This window comes from Hoplias malabaricus, chromosome 3 (assembly GCF_029633855.1).
Source record: "Hoplias malabaricus isolate fHopMal1 chromosome 3, fHopMal1.hap1, whole genome shotgun sequence".
Lineage (NCBI taxonomy): Eukaryota > Metazoa > Chordata > Actinopteri > Characiformes > Erythrinidae > Hoplias > Hoplias malabaricus.
The window spans coordinates 53,861,671-53,881,599 of NC_089802.1; positions in this window are offsets into that span (position 1 = coordinate 53,861,671).

Sequence of the window (19,929 nt, forward strand, 5' to 3'; positions counted from 1 at the left end):
AGCTGGAGTGTCACCAGTGTCACTGCTGAACTGAGAATTGTCCACCAGCTTTCCAGTATCCTATGGGCAGTGGCCATTGATGAAAATACTTGAGAATGACTAACAAAAACTCTGCAATAACAGATGAGATACTGTCTTTGATTTTTCATTTACAATGTGGCCCAACAAAGTAGGTGTGTCTAATACAGCGGACAGTGAGTGGACACAGTGGACAAAAACTACAGCAGCACTGCTGTGTCTGATCCCCTGGGACAGGGCTTCCAAGTGATGTAGCTGTCTTAGAAATGGCCCTATAAACAAGAGATTGCAGGTTAAGATCCATGTGATGCCTCAGCCCTCAAAGGACATGAGTCTTAGAGAATACAATTAGCCTCACTCTCTGGGGGTAGGACAGCCTCCTGATTGCGGCTGTGCATGTGTAAATGAACATCCACAAAGCTGCACCTTAAAGTCGCTGACTGCAGTATTTTTAAAGTGTCTCTACAAATAGGCATATACATTCTGTTTGTATGCCAAAATTTAAAGGAACACTAGGTAATGTTAGACTACTCCTGGAGATCCTCCAAGTGTAATTAATTTTTACAGCACTGTACTGAAATCAATGTTTACATAGTGCAGTTTCCGTAGAACTGAAGTCAGAGTAGCAATGAAAAGGCTGTAGCCTCCCTATTACAGGTCAGTGACCCATCACAATTATTCTGAAGCTGTAATTTAATGTTTTTTTTTCAGATTGTTCTTTTATAACATGAACCTGCCCAGGGACTGCAGAAGAGTGTTTTCACATTGTAGCAGAATTGTGTTGGTCAGTTTGAAATCAAATGTACATTATTTATATGCACAGTTTAATAGTATGATTAATTATTAACACAGATTCATAAGAGTGACCACGTGGCCGCAGAAATGTTGCATGTTTGTGCATCCACGCCCATCAGTGCATGTTCACAGGGCAGGGTCTGTTGTGACAAGAGCTTTATGCTAAGGCGTGTTTAGGATTAGATAGCAGGGCTTTACATGGCTGACTGGGGCCTAATTTACCTTGATCAAGGCACAGATATTCGAAAAAGAAACAAACTCAGAATGCAGGCTGATTAAGTAAAGGTCACGTACTCTGGAGATTTTCTGCTCTAGTTAAACAGGGACGACATGCACACACAGCTCTGGCTCTGTAGGGACTGAGGAGGGCTCGGCAACATGTGGTGACCTGTCTCCAATCCTCTGCTTTTTCTTTTCATTCGCCCCTGGAAACGATTCTGAACATAAAGACAGCCGGGAGGGGTTTGTGCAGTGCAGCTCAGAATCCACATCATTAGAATAAAAGAGGAATTGATTATTTTAATGAGCATACTGTAGATGCAGAGATGAGGATGGCATAAGAATAGAGGAGATGCTCAGAGCTTTAGCACTCATAGCTGCAAGATCACAGTTTTTATCTACTGTTCTATAAAGGAAATGATAAAAGGTCTTTGGAAGTTTTGTTTGCCTAAAGGACCTTTAAAAAAATTCAGCTTTATTGCATATGAGTTGTGTAACTGTAAAGAACCTTACTGAAGTTTAAGGAAGCCCCTTATAGGGTACAACTCTATTTCAATCAAGCTGTTTCCTAGAAGTGCAGAACCAAGCAAGGAACCTTTATTTTATAAACAAAACCTATCATTCAAAAAAATGAGACCCTTATATCATAACACAATATTAGAGCTAGCACATAGAAACACACATGAAAGAACTACTGTTAAGAATGAAGGCGCTGTACATAATGAATGGTTCTTCATAAAATGCCTGACTTTTTAAAAAATATGAGCAGGGTCTATGACACAGATTGGAGCATTTCTAAACAGCAGAGCATTATATAGTTGTTCTTTGAGTTGATGCCATAAAACAACCAGTTTTTTAAATGAGATAAAAAGCCATTTTTAAAGTTGAAACATTCCTTTTCTCTAGCACTCTATTTCCAAGACAAGAACCATTCAGGAACTATTATTTTAAAGTGAGAAGTTATATAATCCCAAATGCCATTCAGAAAGTAGGATGTTTTATGTTGCTGTACTTAAATATGCATGTAGTCTACTGTATTGCTCAAGAAATTCTCAAGAAGAGAGTATGTTCGTTAAAGGAAAGTCATTTTATAGCAGCTGTAGAAAGCCAGTCATTTCCACAAAGTTAAGAGTGCAATAAATAATGCATTTGCGTCGTATGAATGAGTGTATAAAGAAGCTGTTGAATTATTAAGATGGGGAGGAAACTGGTGTCTTTTGAGGCTGACTTTGAGGATTTCCTCATTTGTTCAACAGCATGAAAAGTGAAGCTTGGGAGAGATTAATGCCTCCACCCGAAGAGGCCGAGTCAATCTGCAAACCCTCCCATAGGCTCACAGTCAGCGGTGTGGTGTGTAATGAGGATGCAAGGTCATTTTGGATGACAAAGACTTCAGCCTACATGCCATTACCGTCACTGCTCAGGCTTCTGATGGAATAGATCAAAACCACGGAACGGCAATAACAATCTGTCTCAATGAACCTCATAAACATGTGCCTGTTAGTACTATTTGTCTCATGGACTCTTTCACAAATGATATTCTGCTCTCCAATTCATTCAAGTGCATTTTCCACAGATTGATTGCTAAAACAAAATGAGCCTGTCCAGTCCCTAGTTAGTTCTGGCAATTGGGACGAAACACTAGGGGGCACTATTGACATATGCACTTCATGTTGGCAGCCAGCCTGCACATCTGGAGAGCACCATCATTCTTATTCATCTCAGACTAATCTTTGGTTTAATATCTCATTTGATAAAAAGTGTGAGTGTTAATTCGAGAAAGCCATTTCATACCTGCACCGATCTCCTCCCATTCTTCACAATGAAAAGCCACTAAAGATGACACAGAAATGTTTTACACTCTCTATATATACTCACTACTGTTAATGCTGCCATCTCAATGGAAAGTGTCCAATCTCACAGTTTTTTTTAGAAGCTGTTATTCTAAAATGAAACTTTAAACCTCAAAAAAACTCTTCAAACAGTGAATCTAGTGTAAATGCTGCCTAATGGAAATACTGAACAGACCAAAAATACATAATCATAATCCAAAATACTTTAAGATCAATTAAACCAAATAAGTACATATATCTTTGTAATTTGTATCTTTTGTAAATAATGTTTTTTCTAGGTGAAATAGTATATACAGATATTGAAACATCATATTCTATAAATTGGGCAGAACTGTGAAGGTACTGTCACTGTCACAGCTCCAGAATCCTGGGGTCATGGGTTTGGTCGTCACTCTAGGGCTTGGTCTGTGAGGAGATGTGTCTGTATGAGCTTCCTTCAGCTGCTCCAGTTTCCTCCTACAGTCAAAAAAAAAAAACACATGTTGGTAGGTGGATTGGCTGGTGCGAGTGTGAGTGACTGGGGGAGTGTGTGAATATGTCCACAGTTGTGAGTGAGTGTGTGATGGACTGGTGATATGTTCCAGGCTGTGTTCCTATCTTGCACCCACTGATTCTAGGTAGGCTTCAGATCCACTGCAGACCTGATCAGGATGAAGTGGTTGCAGAAGAAGAAAGAACAAATCAATAAATGAATGAATTTTTACATTTTATTGATATAGTTACTATAGTGAATTTTGTATCCAATAGAATGTGTTTTGTCACTTTTTTTAGTTTTTTGTCAGTTTAAAACTCAGTCAACAGTGTTATATAACGTACCAAAAAAAGGTTTCAAAAGCTAAAATATACATTCTTTAAATAGAGGGTTCTTCTAGGGTCTTTAGCAATAGCAGTGGTTCTAGTTAGAACCATGTGTTCTATATAGAACTGTTTCCATTCTGAAATGATTCTTCAGATTGATGAAAATGTGTTAAAATGGTTCTGTATAGCACCAAAGTTTTCTAATATTGTTACAAAGTCCAGTTTGGTACAACAAGCCTTTTTAGTGCTATATAAAACCATATACAGCATGTTCTCAGTGAATCTGAAGAACCATTTCACCATGCAGCAGGTTTTATGCAGAGCTCAAGAATCTAAGTAGAACCATCACTTTTACTAAAGAACATTGAAGAACCCTCTTTTTTAAGAGTGTAGTATGGCCCTTTACAACAAAGATTTATGCTATTTCCATTTTTAGAAACATTGCTCACTTGTCCAGTTTTGACTTTGGAGTTAAACAGTTTTACAGGATGAGCATGCATTTAAACTGAAAAATACAGGATAATATACAGAGCAAATTCTTTAGTGACTGCTTAAATTAATTAGAGGGGGATTCAAACAATGTCATTTCAAGCTTAGGTGTTTGCAAAAAATGTTGCATATATGGTTCTTCATTGCAAGGGCTCAGTTTACTTGGTCCTATATAGATCCACTTACATGCTCCTTACTATACCGTGTACAAAGTGAATCCCATCATAAAGAAGAAACCATTACCCTTCAACCCATGGCTGCATTAACAGCTTCTAATCTTCTGGGAAGGCTTGCCTCAACGTAATATAATGTTTCACTGAGGATTTGATTGCACAAGAACTGCAGTTCAGTCAGGTACTGATGTTAGATGATTAAGTATTAAATGGTGTTCCATCACTCCAGAGAATGCAGCTCCATTGCTTCACACCACAATTCCATCCTATCCTGCCACCTGCCACCCAGTATAGTGTTAAGCAAATGAATAGCAACTCAAAAGCATTTCACTCCATTTCTTGCTTTTCTATGGAAATTATAAAAGCTGTGTGTGCACCTCTGAACATCCATTTCCACACTGAACACAGCCCCAAAGTGTGAGTATGGGTATAAGAAGCATCTATAAATGTTTGGGCATGCAAATGAAAACTGCATCAGACGCCTGAATAAAAGGCCATTTGTTCAGTTCAACTAGCCAAAGCAGTTCCCTTTTACTGTTATTCCCCATTCATAAGAATCAGAAAGGATTTATGAATGCACTCTGGCCTCAGAGTGCCACTACTGAGAGCTGAACAGCTGACATGCTGTCGTCATGGTAAAAACCTCGATGCTGCAACAAAGCAATCATGACCAGCACAGCTGTCCTTGGTGCCTACAAAATGCTCTGCCTTGGGGGAAAAAAAAAAAAATATATATATATAAACAATTATTTCAGTTTCAAGGTCTAAACACTCTGAGATAACAAGAGAAAATATATAAATAATAAAAGAAAAGAGTCATTGAAGAGGATCTCACATGAAATTTTGAGAGCCTCTCCTTTTGATGAGGACATCATCCTCAAGTTTCCCAATGATTGTGTCAGCTACAAAAGCTTCAGTGCTGCCCGCAGCAAAGCTCACAAGTGAGGCAGACATTTCTACTTTAACCTGAGATGCTACCACTTTGCTTTATGTGTTAACAGATACATCAACAGTTTACCTTGTCATTTCGCTCTTGACTCTGCAACTGCAGATTTGTGCCGTTGTCATGCCTCTATTTTGATGAGAACACCTCTACATATACCAGAATTATGTTTTGGTCTGTGTGTCACATTAATGTTGCTTGTTAATGTCCCTTCTTAAGACACATAATAAAAATGTGAGCAAAAATGCCTGTAAATATACAGTAGTTCACTTGTAGCTAAAAATTGGTCAATATACATAATTGCACAGTACCTCGTTTTACAGTATTACAGCTATCAAGAGGATATCTGGTACTCTCCTGTATTTCTACATATTGCACATGTATTATGGTGCTTTGCCACTGCATAATCCCTACCTGACTTGACTCGACTTGGATCTGGTACCTGGAACCAGGTATTTTTTTAATCCCCGCTCTTGCATGGTTTGAAGCAGGCTGAGTATGCACTAAAAACCATGACTGTAAACATTACAGAGCACAGATTGTCCAGAGACTTGCGCCAGAGACAAAGCCCATGGTTTCTGTTAGAGGCAGGTTTTGTGACATCACCTACTAAATTTCACTGGAGAGCTGTTATAGTGGAAAAGTAACCAGGGAAAATCATATTTGACTGTGCTGAGCCATGCAGTGAAAAAGCATGTTTAGACTCGACTTACATGAATGCTTCCACCTTCTATAGTTTTACAGTCATAAGAAAAATGTGTCTGCTGGGCTAAGGTGTTCTGTAAAATATGATGTAGTATATAAGACAAAGTGTTGTCCAATTCCATCATATTACACAAAACACTCGAATAATCATTTTTGTAGTTTTTATTAATTAAAACCCCTGTAACCCCGTGCTTTGTAAAAAATGATTTACTGAATGAACCAACAAATGAACAATCTGCAGTAAAGTTACTGTTCTAAAGATAAAACCTTTTTTCCTGACAAAGATAATGTTAAGCTTACAGCTTCTTTATAGACAGTACAATAATAGACTTATGACAAATGACAGTAATGGTCAGTATTTTACTGTACACTACGATAGGTCACTGGCATGAACAACCATCATGCAGGTGAACGTATATTTGGAAATGCCCCCGGTAAGGCCCGCCAACACTAACGTGACTAAAGTGGGGGGTTTACTCAACAGATATTGTAACAATAGCTCCACCCACAACAACCTACAGATTAATTTTATATATAGAATACCAAAGCCTTTCTAATCCTGCCCATGGTTACTATCTTTAATTTTAGATTTTTTTTTTCATGAAATTTTGCATAATTGCTATATGCTATAGAAAATGCTATAGAAATTAAACAATGCCCCTTGTTTACTTACTGCATATTACACAATACACTGTAGTGCAGATGTCAATTCTAAGACTTAACAGCAAAGTATAACATTATAATTTGAGAAAACATACTAAGTCTATTGTATTTATGGCAGAGTTACAATAGATGTTTACAAAGTACATAGTTTTTCTAACAGCAGTTTATATATATAAAGTGAACTTGACATGAGGTTTTTTCTTCTTTCATATTTTGCATATCTTTTTCCTCTCACATATTATGAGACCATAAAGTCAGGTTATGTTCCTGTGGTGAATTCCTTTCCAGAAGTCGTTTGCTCTCCATTTCAATCTGCAGATTTGATTGCTGTACTTCAAGCAATCTGTGTGGGTATAATCTCAGATTATCCTCTCATACTAATACTTCACATTTTCAAAATGGATTTTACAAGACAAACACAGACTCGTCCACAGATTGCAGAAGACTTGTTCAGCTTCTCTTTTTTTGTATAACCAGCATCTGTGTGGTTGATTCCTTTAAAAACAAACACAAACAAACAAGCAAAAAAAAAAACCATGTATGATATACTCCTATAACTAAGAATAATGAGCCTCCGGTTTTAAATATGAGATCATACAATACTGATTTCCTGATTCTTTCTTTGACGGAACTTTCTGGAAGGTGACATATTTATTACTTGTGGCTGATTGAATTGAGCAGAAAAAACCTGTTGAAAGCCTGGTTTGTGTTTGTAAACAGAAGATATTGTTTATTTTGATTGTGGTGAAGAAAATAACAAAGTCAGAAACACAGACATGAACTAGTCAGAACAGAACATCCCTGGTGGAAATTCAAGGGAACACATTTTGCTGGATTGTTATTTTAAAAAGTACATCATTGAAATGTCAGTTATTGTATACATCATCTGTTCAAAATGACCAGGTGTCCAGAAATATATTCTGTTTATAGTTATTTGTCCATTAAATTTTATAACTAAAATGCTAATGCTATTATCATTTCTATTCATTTTAATAACAATATGTGTGTTTATTGTGTCACATCAATTACTGTAAATAGATGTACTTTGTATACAATATTTTAGGCGATGATGGCTATATAAATCCATCCATTAATCAGACAGCATTTACACTTTTGCATTATGTAAATGCAGATGAAACAAGCTCATTAATTATTTTATAACAGTAAAGAAAAACAAGAGAAAAAGCTTTAGTCTTCTACACTAATTACAAACCAGAACCATTCTCTCTCTCTCTCTCAAATCTCTGTTCTCTCTGCTCATGAAGAACAGATGAGTTTTGGGTAATCTTAGCCAATCAAAGTCCCTGATGTCTTGCTAAGCCCAGATATAAACACGCTTCACAGATGTAGTGAGATCCCCTGCAGGCCTCCACCCGCACTTTCAGATCTGGAGTCCTTCAGGCACTCTGCTCCACTTCCCAACCTCATTCCTCTGAGTGCCCATCAAGTGTTGATATCACACCTTCATGAAGCACTGGCGGACCTACAAAGCCCTAATAGTAGAGGGGATGAAGAGATAACGGAAACAAGAATCCAGTGTTGAGACTCAAGGCTCCAGGTGGTGAAGGATTTCACAACACATAGTCTACTCATAGAAGACAGTTTAAGTAGACTCGCACCTCTGCTTTTAACCACTGATAAAGGAAAAAAGCAGGCAGGTTAAAATTCCTTTTCTTCACGCTCCTTTACACTTTGGACAGATAAAGCAGCTTTTATATTCTTCCTTTCAAGGTAGAAGGGTTACATCATTGAAGTCTCTTTCTCTTGGATTTAATGACTTACTTCCACCATTGTGGAGGAGCAGACGTGCTTGACAATGACCCCAGAAGCACAAATGAATCATCTTTTATGAAGGGCAGCTCAAAGTTTCCTACCACTGCCATCTTGGCTATAACAAGAATTGTACAGTGATATCACAGAAGAACCACTTTTAGTTCTCAAAATAGCTCATCATATCCTCTGTATCATACTTTTATCGTATGCAAAGAACCAAGATATCGTCTGAAACTGCATCTGTGTCGTTTAAAAAATATTAGTTATGAAGACTAATAGTCGGATACAATGGAAAATTATTTCATATTCACCCTTATTTTTTTCACCTAATTTTCACAGTCATTACTGTGTGTATATTAATTATTATCTCAAAATCTTTACACAATTTTAAACTATATATATATATATATATATATATATATATATATATATATATATATATATATATATATATATTTGCTTCTCTTGAAATAAACAGTTTGTCTGATGTGTGAATATTTATAATTATTAAATGTATGTATGGGCATTCAGTTTCATTAATAATAATACAAATTTATGATGTGCATCACATGTTGCACTTAAAGGGGTTCGGTTATATCTGAACTGTTTAATAAGGTCAGTACTGTGCCATTACCAATACAGCTGGATCATTGATTTGTCAGTATGTGTATATTTGATTTATGTGCCATAATTAATTATTGTAGCAAATTTCTAACCCGTCTTTATCATCCATAATTAAAAAACAATTTTTTTTCTGACCTTTATCTCATACAAAAGGGGTTCTGGGCTGAAACACTCCTTATGACATCAGTATAATTGGGCAAATCAAAGTGCTTTAGGCAGAACAGATCATTTAAAATATTTTATAAAAGAAAACAAAATATTGATTTTAAAATGGCTGTTTTGCAGCTCAAGGCGGCACAGTGGTGCAGCAGGTAGTGTCGCAGTCACAAAGCTCCAGGGACCTGGAGGTTCTGGGTTTGATTCCCGCTCTGGGTGACTGTCTGTGAGGAGTTTGGTGTGTTCTCCCTGTGTCCGTGTGGGTTTCCTCCAGGTGCTCCGGTTTCCTCCCACAGTTCAAAAACACATGTTGGTAGGTGGATTAGCAACTCAGAAGTGTCCATAGGTGTGAGTGAATGTGTGTGTAGCCCTGTGAAGAACTGGCACCCCCTCCAGGGTGTGTTCCTGCCTTCTGCCCAATGGTTCCGGGTAGGCTCCGGACCCATTGTAACCCTGAACTGGACAAGCAGTTATAGACAATTAATGAATGAATGTCTTGCAGCTCACTTTCTGTAAATGAACTTGGACTATGTGAACTGTGGTATAGATGGTCAGGTATTTTAACATAAAATGGGTTAGAATTGTTTTCAATTTCAAGCCCTTTAAACATCAACTTTTGTATATGAGATGTAGTATTGCAACATTCAAGACCAGAACCAATTAGGAACCTTTATTTGTAAGAGTGAGGGACCAGCTTTAAGAATAAGGAGGATTTCATCAACAGGAGACTTGCCCCTGATAAATAAGCAGAGGATTGTTTGTTTACTCTGTGAGTGACAAGGAGTTGTGGGTAGGAAGGAATTGGCCGAGGGGAACAGATGGACAGGGTCTTCCAGGGTGTGTGTGTGTGTGCGCGTGTGGGGGGTTGGGGGTGGGAGGGGGTGGTGTTGTTCAGCTGCACTTCAGCCGCAAAGCTGTTTCACTTCACCGAGGGGTTTGACAAAGTCAGAGACACCCTCTCATGTGGCTCTCTCTTTCGTGATGGTTGGGAATGAGCTCAGGCAGTCCCCCCACCATGCTCGCCCCTGTCAGTCTGATTGGAGCCTCGGCAACACCTCACACTTGTGTTTGACCAGAGGACTCTGACAATCATGACAAGCAAATCAGCCTCTTCTCCTGCACAAATCACTCCTGGACACTGGTGCTGCAGTGCCACTGAGGGTTAGCAGCCCATGGCTGATGAGGCCTCCTCGCTCTATGGCGCACTCCATTGCTTAGAGGGACCACTCGACTATTTTGAGTCCAGTACCAGGGGGCGATTTCCACTCTTGTCCGTCACCTACAAAACTCTGCTGACATTTTTAATCGGAAGGTGACATGATTGCACAGGGGGGAATATTTAGCTGCTGGTAAACAGCCAAGGTCAGAAGGCAGCCATAATGAAATTTGCAATGATCATGCATGTCAGCAAAGCCGAACAAAGACACGCCACAGCTGCAAGGAAGCAGCCACAACTGTACAGCCTTTATTTGTTTGCATGCAACATGCAAAATCCTCAGGGCAAAAGAATTACTTTGAGATTATTCAAACAGAAACACATCATAGAATAAAGTAATGAAGTGCCCATGATAGCCCAATTATTTGTGTTCAGATGGAGATGTAGCCAGGACTGCATAAGGGGCTTTTTTTTCTCTTCTTCCTTTAATGCTTTTGAAGATGTCTGTCATGGGGATAACCTTGCTGGAGAATAAGCAATTTAATAATTGTGTAAACTCGCAAGGCCGTAACCATTGACTGCATTGAACTGTAGGAAAATTCACTAAAAGTGCTCATTTGTAACAAGGCAAGCCTTGATTAATGAGAAGAGACACACCCTATCTATTCGATGCTACAGTTGATTATGCATTCAATTCAATTCATTTCAATTCAAGCTTATTGTCATTATGCATAAATGAGGGTACAACATAATGTAATGCTTTCTGTCTCTTGCTGGTTAGACTTCTGCGGTAAAACAATTCATGATTTTTAAAAATCCCCTTTTTCTCACCTTTCATTAGCCAGTTCCAGTTTTAGCTAGCCAACTAGGCCTCCCCCAATCTCACAATGACATGAGCCTGGGAGGGTGAAGGCAAGAGCATTTTACAATGGCAATGGTGGTTTTCCACTGCAAGGTCCCCGTTCTCCTCGACTCAGCTCTGTTCAGCTCATTTGTTTTTCCATTAGGCAAATCTGGTTCCTCATACTTGGAACTGGCTAATTGTTTTAGTCCCAGCTCATTCCTGGTTCCAAGCAAGTTTAGTAGGGCCTAAACGTGGTGTGCAAACCTTGCAAAGCACTGACTAACCAGTGAGACTTGTCTATACAACAAAATGTAGACATCCAGCACAAACTAGCCATGTGTAAAATCTCCAAGCTACAGCAGCTATCACATTTTTTGTCTCACAACGGCAGCTCGTAAACAAATATGCAGTGGACTTTTAAAGGGGTGCAGATGCTCCTTGGATTGGGGGTAAGGAAAGAATCCAGCAAGAAATCACAAAAAAGAAAACACAACAACAAGCAAATACATGAGTAAAACAGTGCTTAAGCTTATCTTTGTTTCCAAAGCCTGTGGTTCCTGTTACATTGGAGAAGCAAGCACCACAAGACATGTGAGGCCAGGTATCTTTTTGAACAAAACTTGGTTGTTTTATTTCACACAATGGGATAGCTCAATGCACATGTGGCCCTACTTCATAGCAGATATATAATATGTGAAGGTCCTTATTTGGCCCAGGTGTCTAGGCATTGGTCCTATCATCAAGAGATCATCAGTTCAATCCCCGGAGACACCAGGAGTCCTAAGACAGTACAATTGGTTTGTACTGTGGGTGGGTTGGGTGGCCCCCTCCCTCCCTTCATCAGATGGCTTGGTTCTATTCCATATAGTCATTTGTTAACTGCTGTGACAGACCATTTTTTGATCACAATATCTATTCAAAAAATATTATAAAAACAATGTTCAGTGCAGTGCATGTATTAATTTGGGATTCTAGAACCTACCAACCTCAAACAATGAAATAAAACAACCCAGATATTTTATTTGTTTGTTTGTTTTGTAGGTTAAATCAGAAAACATAAAATAAGCACTTCTTCTGGCATCAATGCTTAGAGTATAATGATATTTCCCTTACACCCCTGTCGGAGTGTCAGGAATGACCAGCGATGGATTGCATTTATGTAAGAACACAAACATGAGGTTAAATGGTGTTAAAGAGACACTACAAATAAATAGAAATTAGACTAGACAAAAACAATAAAACTTGACAGGTAAAAAAAAAAAAGAAAACCAAGAAAGTATGACTGAAATCAAGAGCTTCAGACATTAATTTCTTGGTCCTGGTCACTCTGGGTAAACAGTTGCAAATTATCATTTAAAGGAACAAGCACTTAAACCAGTTATTCTGAACAAGAATGTTTAGTCAGAGTAAGAACAGTGCTGTGGTGCTTGATCCTTGTGCTATTTTGACCAAACTATGTCACAGATATTTTATTAAGCACTAGGATATTGTTAACATGTGGAATATAATATATACCATTTAATATAGTTTATAGGTATCTGGTTAATAATGTTTTTCTCTTAAAAATCCATATTGGTTTGTATTAGATTTCTGGTTACTTTTACATCTTGTAATTAATCCCTTATCTGTAGACTGTAGGCAGTCAACATTTGCAAAATAAAGTCATTATTAAAAGAAAAAGCACCAAATTACATAGAACAACCACCATTGTTTTCATTACCTTCAAACGGATGGTTCTGTTTCTGCAACTGAGTTGAGTTTGAAGAGCATTTTCTTTTTTTAAGAATGTGTTCTAGAAACATTAATTGGTGCTAATGGCTTTAGGAATAAAAATCATCTTATTGCAAACTTTTAGAATAATTCATCCCCTCATTTGTTCATTTTATCTCATTTATTTTACTAAAAATACTGGCCCTGCTATAATGAGAAATGAAAACCATCTTACACCACCAGATTCCACAAAGAATTGAAACAGACCCAGTTATGAAAACACACTAAATCTGTGAGTACTTCTCGTGGTCCCATTTCAAAGCACAACTTCAGACAAAAGAAGCAATGTTTGGCCTTGGTATTTCAGACAAAGTGCGAGACAAAATGGTCTAGAGTACCCAGCTATAAAAGCTATAAATAAAATCGCAACAGCAGAATAGGCCTAATAGGCCTAATATTTCTACCACGGATGCTAATAGCCACTTAATGTTGGTGCTATAATTGTGCTCAGGCCATTTACTGGCCTATGTCTGTGAGAATGTGCTCAGAGAAGAAAGACAGAAAGAGAAAGGAGCCATAAGGTTACTATAGGCTGAAAAAACAATGTTTCTAGCTGCTATATGCAACTAATCTAAGCACCCTTTTTTGCATGGTACCTCTAATTATGTGCTGTTTTGCACTTTCACAATATTCTGCATGCAGTAATATGATTCATTCAAACATACAGAAAGAACACAAAGAACTCTGTAGTTTCCTGCTGATTAGTTCTGTGGCAAGGTTTTAGTCATTCAGCTGAAAGCGTTTTTCTTCTGTTCTTCTGCCTGTAAGGCTCTAGAGAGCTCCTGCTGCCCACCAGCCCTCTGGGAATAATGTCTCTACACTAACCTATGAGAGAGAGGGTTCAGGGGGTAATTAAAGCCAAATATTAAAAGTTGGTATGCTGTCCGGGGTGAGATTTCAGATCAATGTGAGTCACAGTGAGGGCTACTGTTTCCTGCCCAGGGCACCGTCCGCCTCACACCGTGCCATGCAAACACTCTATGTGTGATTTCCACGCCAGGGGGAGGAGGGTGGCTATTACAAAATAGAAAATGATTCCTATAGAGCTTATTGAGGTGTTAAATTATTTGGTTGAAGATTTTCAAATGCTGGCCTGCTGTGGCTGCTTGTATATTACCACAAATAAACTACAAATGTAAAGAAAAATTTAGTTGCATAGAATGACACAGAAACCACAATACACACAATCCTATATTTCAGTGTGAAATACAGAAAAGCTTAAAAAGCTGACTGTAATATCATAATACACAGGTTTTAGGATTTAATGTATATTTGTTTACTGTTCCACATCTTCGGATTAGAATTTGAATTAGAATTAGAATAATTTTATTAGCCACTGTGCTTGCACACAGAGGAATTTGTTCTCCGCATTTCTCCTGGACCCAATCCGTGCAGTGAAACACACATTTACACACACACTAGTGAACACTAGGGGGCAGTAAGCACACATGCCCAGAGCAGTGGACAGCCCTAGTCATGGAGCCTGGGGAAAAGTTGAGCGTTAGGTGCCTTGCTCAAGGGCACTTCAGGCCTGACCTGCCGGCTCTAGGGATAGGCAACCTTCCGATTACAAGCCCAGTTCCCAGTTCACTAACCACCAGACCACGACTTCAAGTTCAGTCTTAGAAGTTAGTTGCCAATTTCTGCTTCTCACAATCGAATTAAGCTTAAAAACACTGGATGATTTTGAGGTGTGGGCATTGCCATGATCGTTCTAAAAATACAGCAACAGCTTCTTTGTTTCATCTGGAATTTTTTTCTAATTTTCTTTTCTCACTAATGGCTTTTCAGCAGCTACACATACTTTCAGACCCAGGGCGGGAATACGCCCTGGAGGGGGCGCCAATCCTTCACAGGGCAACACACACACACATTCACTCACACCTATGGACACTTTTGAGTCACCAATCCACCTACCAACGTGTGTTTTTTTTTTTTGGACTGTGGGAGGAAACCAGAGCACCCAGAGGAAACCCACGCGGACACGGGGAGAACACACCAACGCCTCATAGACAATCACCGGAGCGGGAATCGAATCCACAACCTCCCTGGAGCTGTGTGACTGCGATGCTACCTGCTGCACCACCGTCTATATACAAACATGAACTGTAAAAACATGACATTTTTAGGAATTAATATAGCCTCAGAATTTAATCTTGGCCAGCAAATGTGGGCATATTTCATAGCAAAATATTCTAATAAAATATAATTGAGTGTAAAATTGATTCGTTTGAATAATCACCTTTAAATTGATGCATTGCAATGTATTTCTCCACCCCTGATACAATGTCTATGTTTGTCTATAAGCCACTGGATCAAGCTAAATCACAGTTTTGATTGTTGGTCATGCTTGGTGTTTTTGTATATGTTGTTCAGACACATTTTAACTGGAATCTGCAGTTAATCTTAAATTAGGTATAACCAGGTAGTGTTGTTAAAATCCACATGACTGCAAAAGTATCACAGACTCCAGAATGGCTATGTTGCAAGAAAACACTATTTTGTTTGTTCAAAACAACTGTCGCTGCAAATCATGGCAAAGAAAACAACTCAAGGATATTAAATGAAGTGTTATTGCATGGTGTTTATGTAATTTATGGTGATTATGTTTGCCTCTATTGGGCGATAAGTACTATCTCTCGTAAAAAAAGGAATAAGAAAACTCAATGCAGCCAGCAAGTCCTGAAAATGCAAATCCAGCTGGAAATATAAATACAGATACAGAGTCACTCCAGAAGTTATCATCAGCTCATGGTCATGCTGAAGAGCACAGTGAGGCTGAAAATAAGTAAAGGGTGGGCACCAAATATTTCTCTTTGAGTCTTAAGTGTTCTTAAAGAAATTTCGTGCTGCTGTAATGCATAAAGTAACATGGAGGATTAAACAAAGACTTTAGCAAGGCCTGTAAATTGTGTAATGCGCTTTGTGTAGATGGCAAAGAAATTCACTTTAAATCCATAGTGTTTTAACCCAAATGCACAGACTTGATAATAAAATGAAATTCATTCATTCACCCGCGGCATCTGCTTCATTATTTTGAGTGTTGTGGTGCTTCTGCAACCTATAGGGAATCATTGGGGCCATGCAGGAACACACCCTTAGCAGGGTGCCGATCTCAAGCTCAGTTTTGGGTATGGTCAGTGCACCAATCAGAGATGGTTGATTTCCTGCCTTTAGTTCAGTTGCAGAATATTACTGTGTTAGAGCAACTGAGCACAGTGTGAGACTTTACTGAGAGCTTTGCTAAAACATTAGAGGAGACAGATGTGAGATTCTCTTTTGTCCAGAAGAAAATATTTGAGCCAACGGAGACTTGTGGGAAGTCATTTTCCCCAATGAATAGGTAATTAATTGCCATTATACTGATACACAGAATTCTGGAATTAGCAGGCATTCTGTTCTGATCTTAAACAAGGCTTCCCCTATGTGTAGCCATGCTGAATGGAGCTTGTTCATTTAGGGACCACAGAGCTGTTGCGTTGTTTTTTTTTTTTTGCGGGAAGCTGTAGTCTCGTTCCATCTGATCTCATTGCAGTCAGGGGGAATCTAATGAGGTAAAATAATTAAAGAGAGCTCTGATTTTTCTTTACCATGAGCAGGGATGATAATACTAGGACACAGTACAGCTGTGTATAAATTCACTGCAATCCTACACACAGTATTTCTTTTACCTCAGGCTAAAAAGAAACTGACCAGGACTTTACCTCCCCATATGTTCAAACTAGGCCATTTGTGTGCCCCAGCCTGCTATTGTTTGACATGCATAGTGATCTGGACTGCGAACACTTATGTGGTCCCTCTGTGTTCACCAGCAGAGAGTGAAGTGTCACTCACACTAGCTGAGTGATCTGGGGTGTGTTCCCTGATGGGCGAGGCTGGAGTGTGAACACAAAAGCCCACAGTGAAGGGTCAGCACCTCACCGGATGGCTTTTGGCAACACACCACATGCCTGATGAGGTTTTCATGGGACACGGCATAACAGGACTAATAGCTTATTGCAGCAGAAACAAACAAATAAGACTTACACAGAGCCAAGCAATTCTATCACAACAAAGCCTTGTGGACAGAAAATACTCCACGACTGCTAAAATTTTTTTTATTTTTTAAAGATTAGGGAGGCAAATTCTGAAAAACTAAAACTAAAAAGAAAACTAAAAGAAACGTATTTTAACTATCAAAACAGTAATTATTGGAATAATTTCTTGTAATAATTCTACAGAGAGGTTGAGGTGAAGTTGTTGTAAAATGCTATATAATTGCACAATTTTGAACTGATTTCTGTATTACTTTGTTGGGAAGTACTGCTGTGGTACCAGGTGTAGAAATGTACATAAAGTAAATGTCCTGAAATCATATTATAGCCTTGTTTAACTGTTTTATTTGTAAAATTATATACCTATTTGTTTATGGTTTAGGACTATAATATTATGATTATTATACTAAGACTATAATAAGCAAAGACCATTTGTGTCTGAAAACTTATCACTTTGGAGATTCTTGTTTATTATATATATATTTTTTGGTCCTTTATTCCAAAGATTTTGTGCACCATTCTCTACCAACCTCAAGTTAAAACAGTTTTAAATGGTTGTCCATTTTAATGTTCTACATATACTAGATATTTATCTAGACACTTATCTATTGTGCAATCATACATGACATTTCCGAACATTTTTCAACTTAAAAATGCTTTATTTATTAGAAATAAGAATAAAAATAGCAATAATTTTTACAATAGTGGTAAACTAAAATTTGCTAAGTTCATTCCTTAAATCTGGCTATTATTCTGGCTAATCATGGATATTTCACTCAACAAATTTCTAACCTCTAAAAGTGGCTAACTTACTGTAAAATACTACTCCACTGCTGTGTTGAACACTAATATTTTTCCACAGTTAGAGAGGATGCAAATATAAGCTGTACCAAAGTTTTGCTAGAAATAAAATAAAAAATATATATAATAAAAAAAACACTATAATGAGAGTGAACAGCAGCTGAAGGACAGGAATAATTGGAGAGTAAGTTGGTCAAACCATGAATATGAGCTAGGGAGTGGCATGTGAGGCAAATGAGATGGTAACTGTTCTCCTATTCTCTCACCCTTTTGCCACTCTGTAGATCTATGAGAGAGAGAGAGAGAGAGAGCCTTGTTGCTAGGATACAGAGCACTGGGTCCTTAAAGGGAGCACAGAGGAAAGAGTGGTGGGAGGGGAGAGGAGGGGAGAGAGAGAGAGAGAGAGAGAGAGAGAGAGAGAGAGAGAGAGAATTTCCCAACTGCACAAATGGCTTTTCAACCCTGCATTGAAATTGAGCTGATCAATGAAAACAATTACACATATACCACTACTTTCCCCCCTTACTCCTGCTATCTCAGTCAGAAAATATAAAAAACAATTACAGTGATTTTGAAGGGTTTTGATGGTTCTGAGAGCAATAAAATTCTAATTATTGATTAAAAACCTGTGTGCCAGGGGCCAGACTTTTGTTTACTTTAGTGTGAAGCAGTGCATCTTTCTGCTTATATTTAAAATGTAATATTCCTTTAATGATTTATTTTTCATTGAAATTTAATATATTGCCTCAACATGGGAAGTTCATCATTGTGGCTGTTATATAAGGCAAAATAATTAATTAACAGCATTGTGAACCTCAGTACAGGGCTCAGTGTCACAAGTTGATCAAGTTATTTCTCCAAGATAAGTGGATAAAAACAAGTTTCCAGTGCCAGTGTCCAAATATTCACTCTTAGAAAAGAAAAGACTGGGAAAGAAAAAAGAATATGTCGTAGTACCTGAGATCATTTGGAAAGACAAAAGAGAATATAACACATCTCCTGCTGTTCTAATATTTCTCCTCAGAAAAAGATCCCAGGAATCTCTTGATTGTCCTTTTGAGTTTTAGTAGACATATCAATGAAATCACACCTTTGCTAAATGCTTCTCTCTCCTTTTTCTCCTGGGTCTCATATCTACATTTTGTGTAACACTAAAATTTATGATAATTAACATGAAGTCATTCGAGCCAATAAATAGCAAGTTTTAAGCAGTACAGTTTTCTCAAGGCTGTAGGTGTTTATCCAAATATTAATTATTTAACAAATTATATGCTCCCAGTCTTGTTTCTAAAATTAGTAAGACTGAGTAAATTGATTTCAAATCACAAAATCTCTGTATTTTCAGAAGAAAAACCCACGGCATTGTTTGATTCTCAAGTTGTTTTCCATGGCAAGTTTCAGCAGCAGGAACAGTCACACCTGAGACAGTAGCGGCTGCTGCGCTGAACGCTGAACTCTCCTGCACAAAGAGGTTTGTTTAAAATGTTTGTGTGACAGGACGGAGGCATCATTAGCTGGCTGGAGCTCATGCAGACCGCACAGCTTGGTTCAAAATGTGAAGACCTGCTGATGCCAACAGAAACAGCTGTACCTTGCTTTGCCTTGCTCTCCTCGTGCTTGATGTCTCCATCAGGCAGACAATCGATAGATGTATGGCACTGGAAGGCACACTCGTTTTCCACTGAGACCCTGGCAATTCAACAACAGCTTGTTAGTAAAATCTCTCGACTCAGGGCTGCCATTTGAAAGTGCATTTTTTGCTTAATGTTATCTCTTTGCCGAGCGTCGAAGAGCTTTATCTGATGAGCTCACCAAATTGCAGCCCTGTGTAATCACAATCTTATATTCACGTCTTACTAAATTAGCAGCAGACTGACTGAATTTACATTCAGTGTTTTAGTGCACATTCCTCCTGTGGCTATGTCTCAGAGGATGTCTGTGCTATAATGTTGTCGATTGTGTCATAAGAGGACTTAAAATAACATATTTTTATTCAAGTCATGTACAAACAGCATCCTACATTAATAAAGTGTCAGAAGTTATTCACCACTTGGTATCAAAAAATGGTTTCTTCAAAGTCCAGTAACAGTCACCAAACTTTACCCTTTGTAAAGT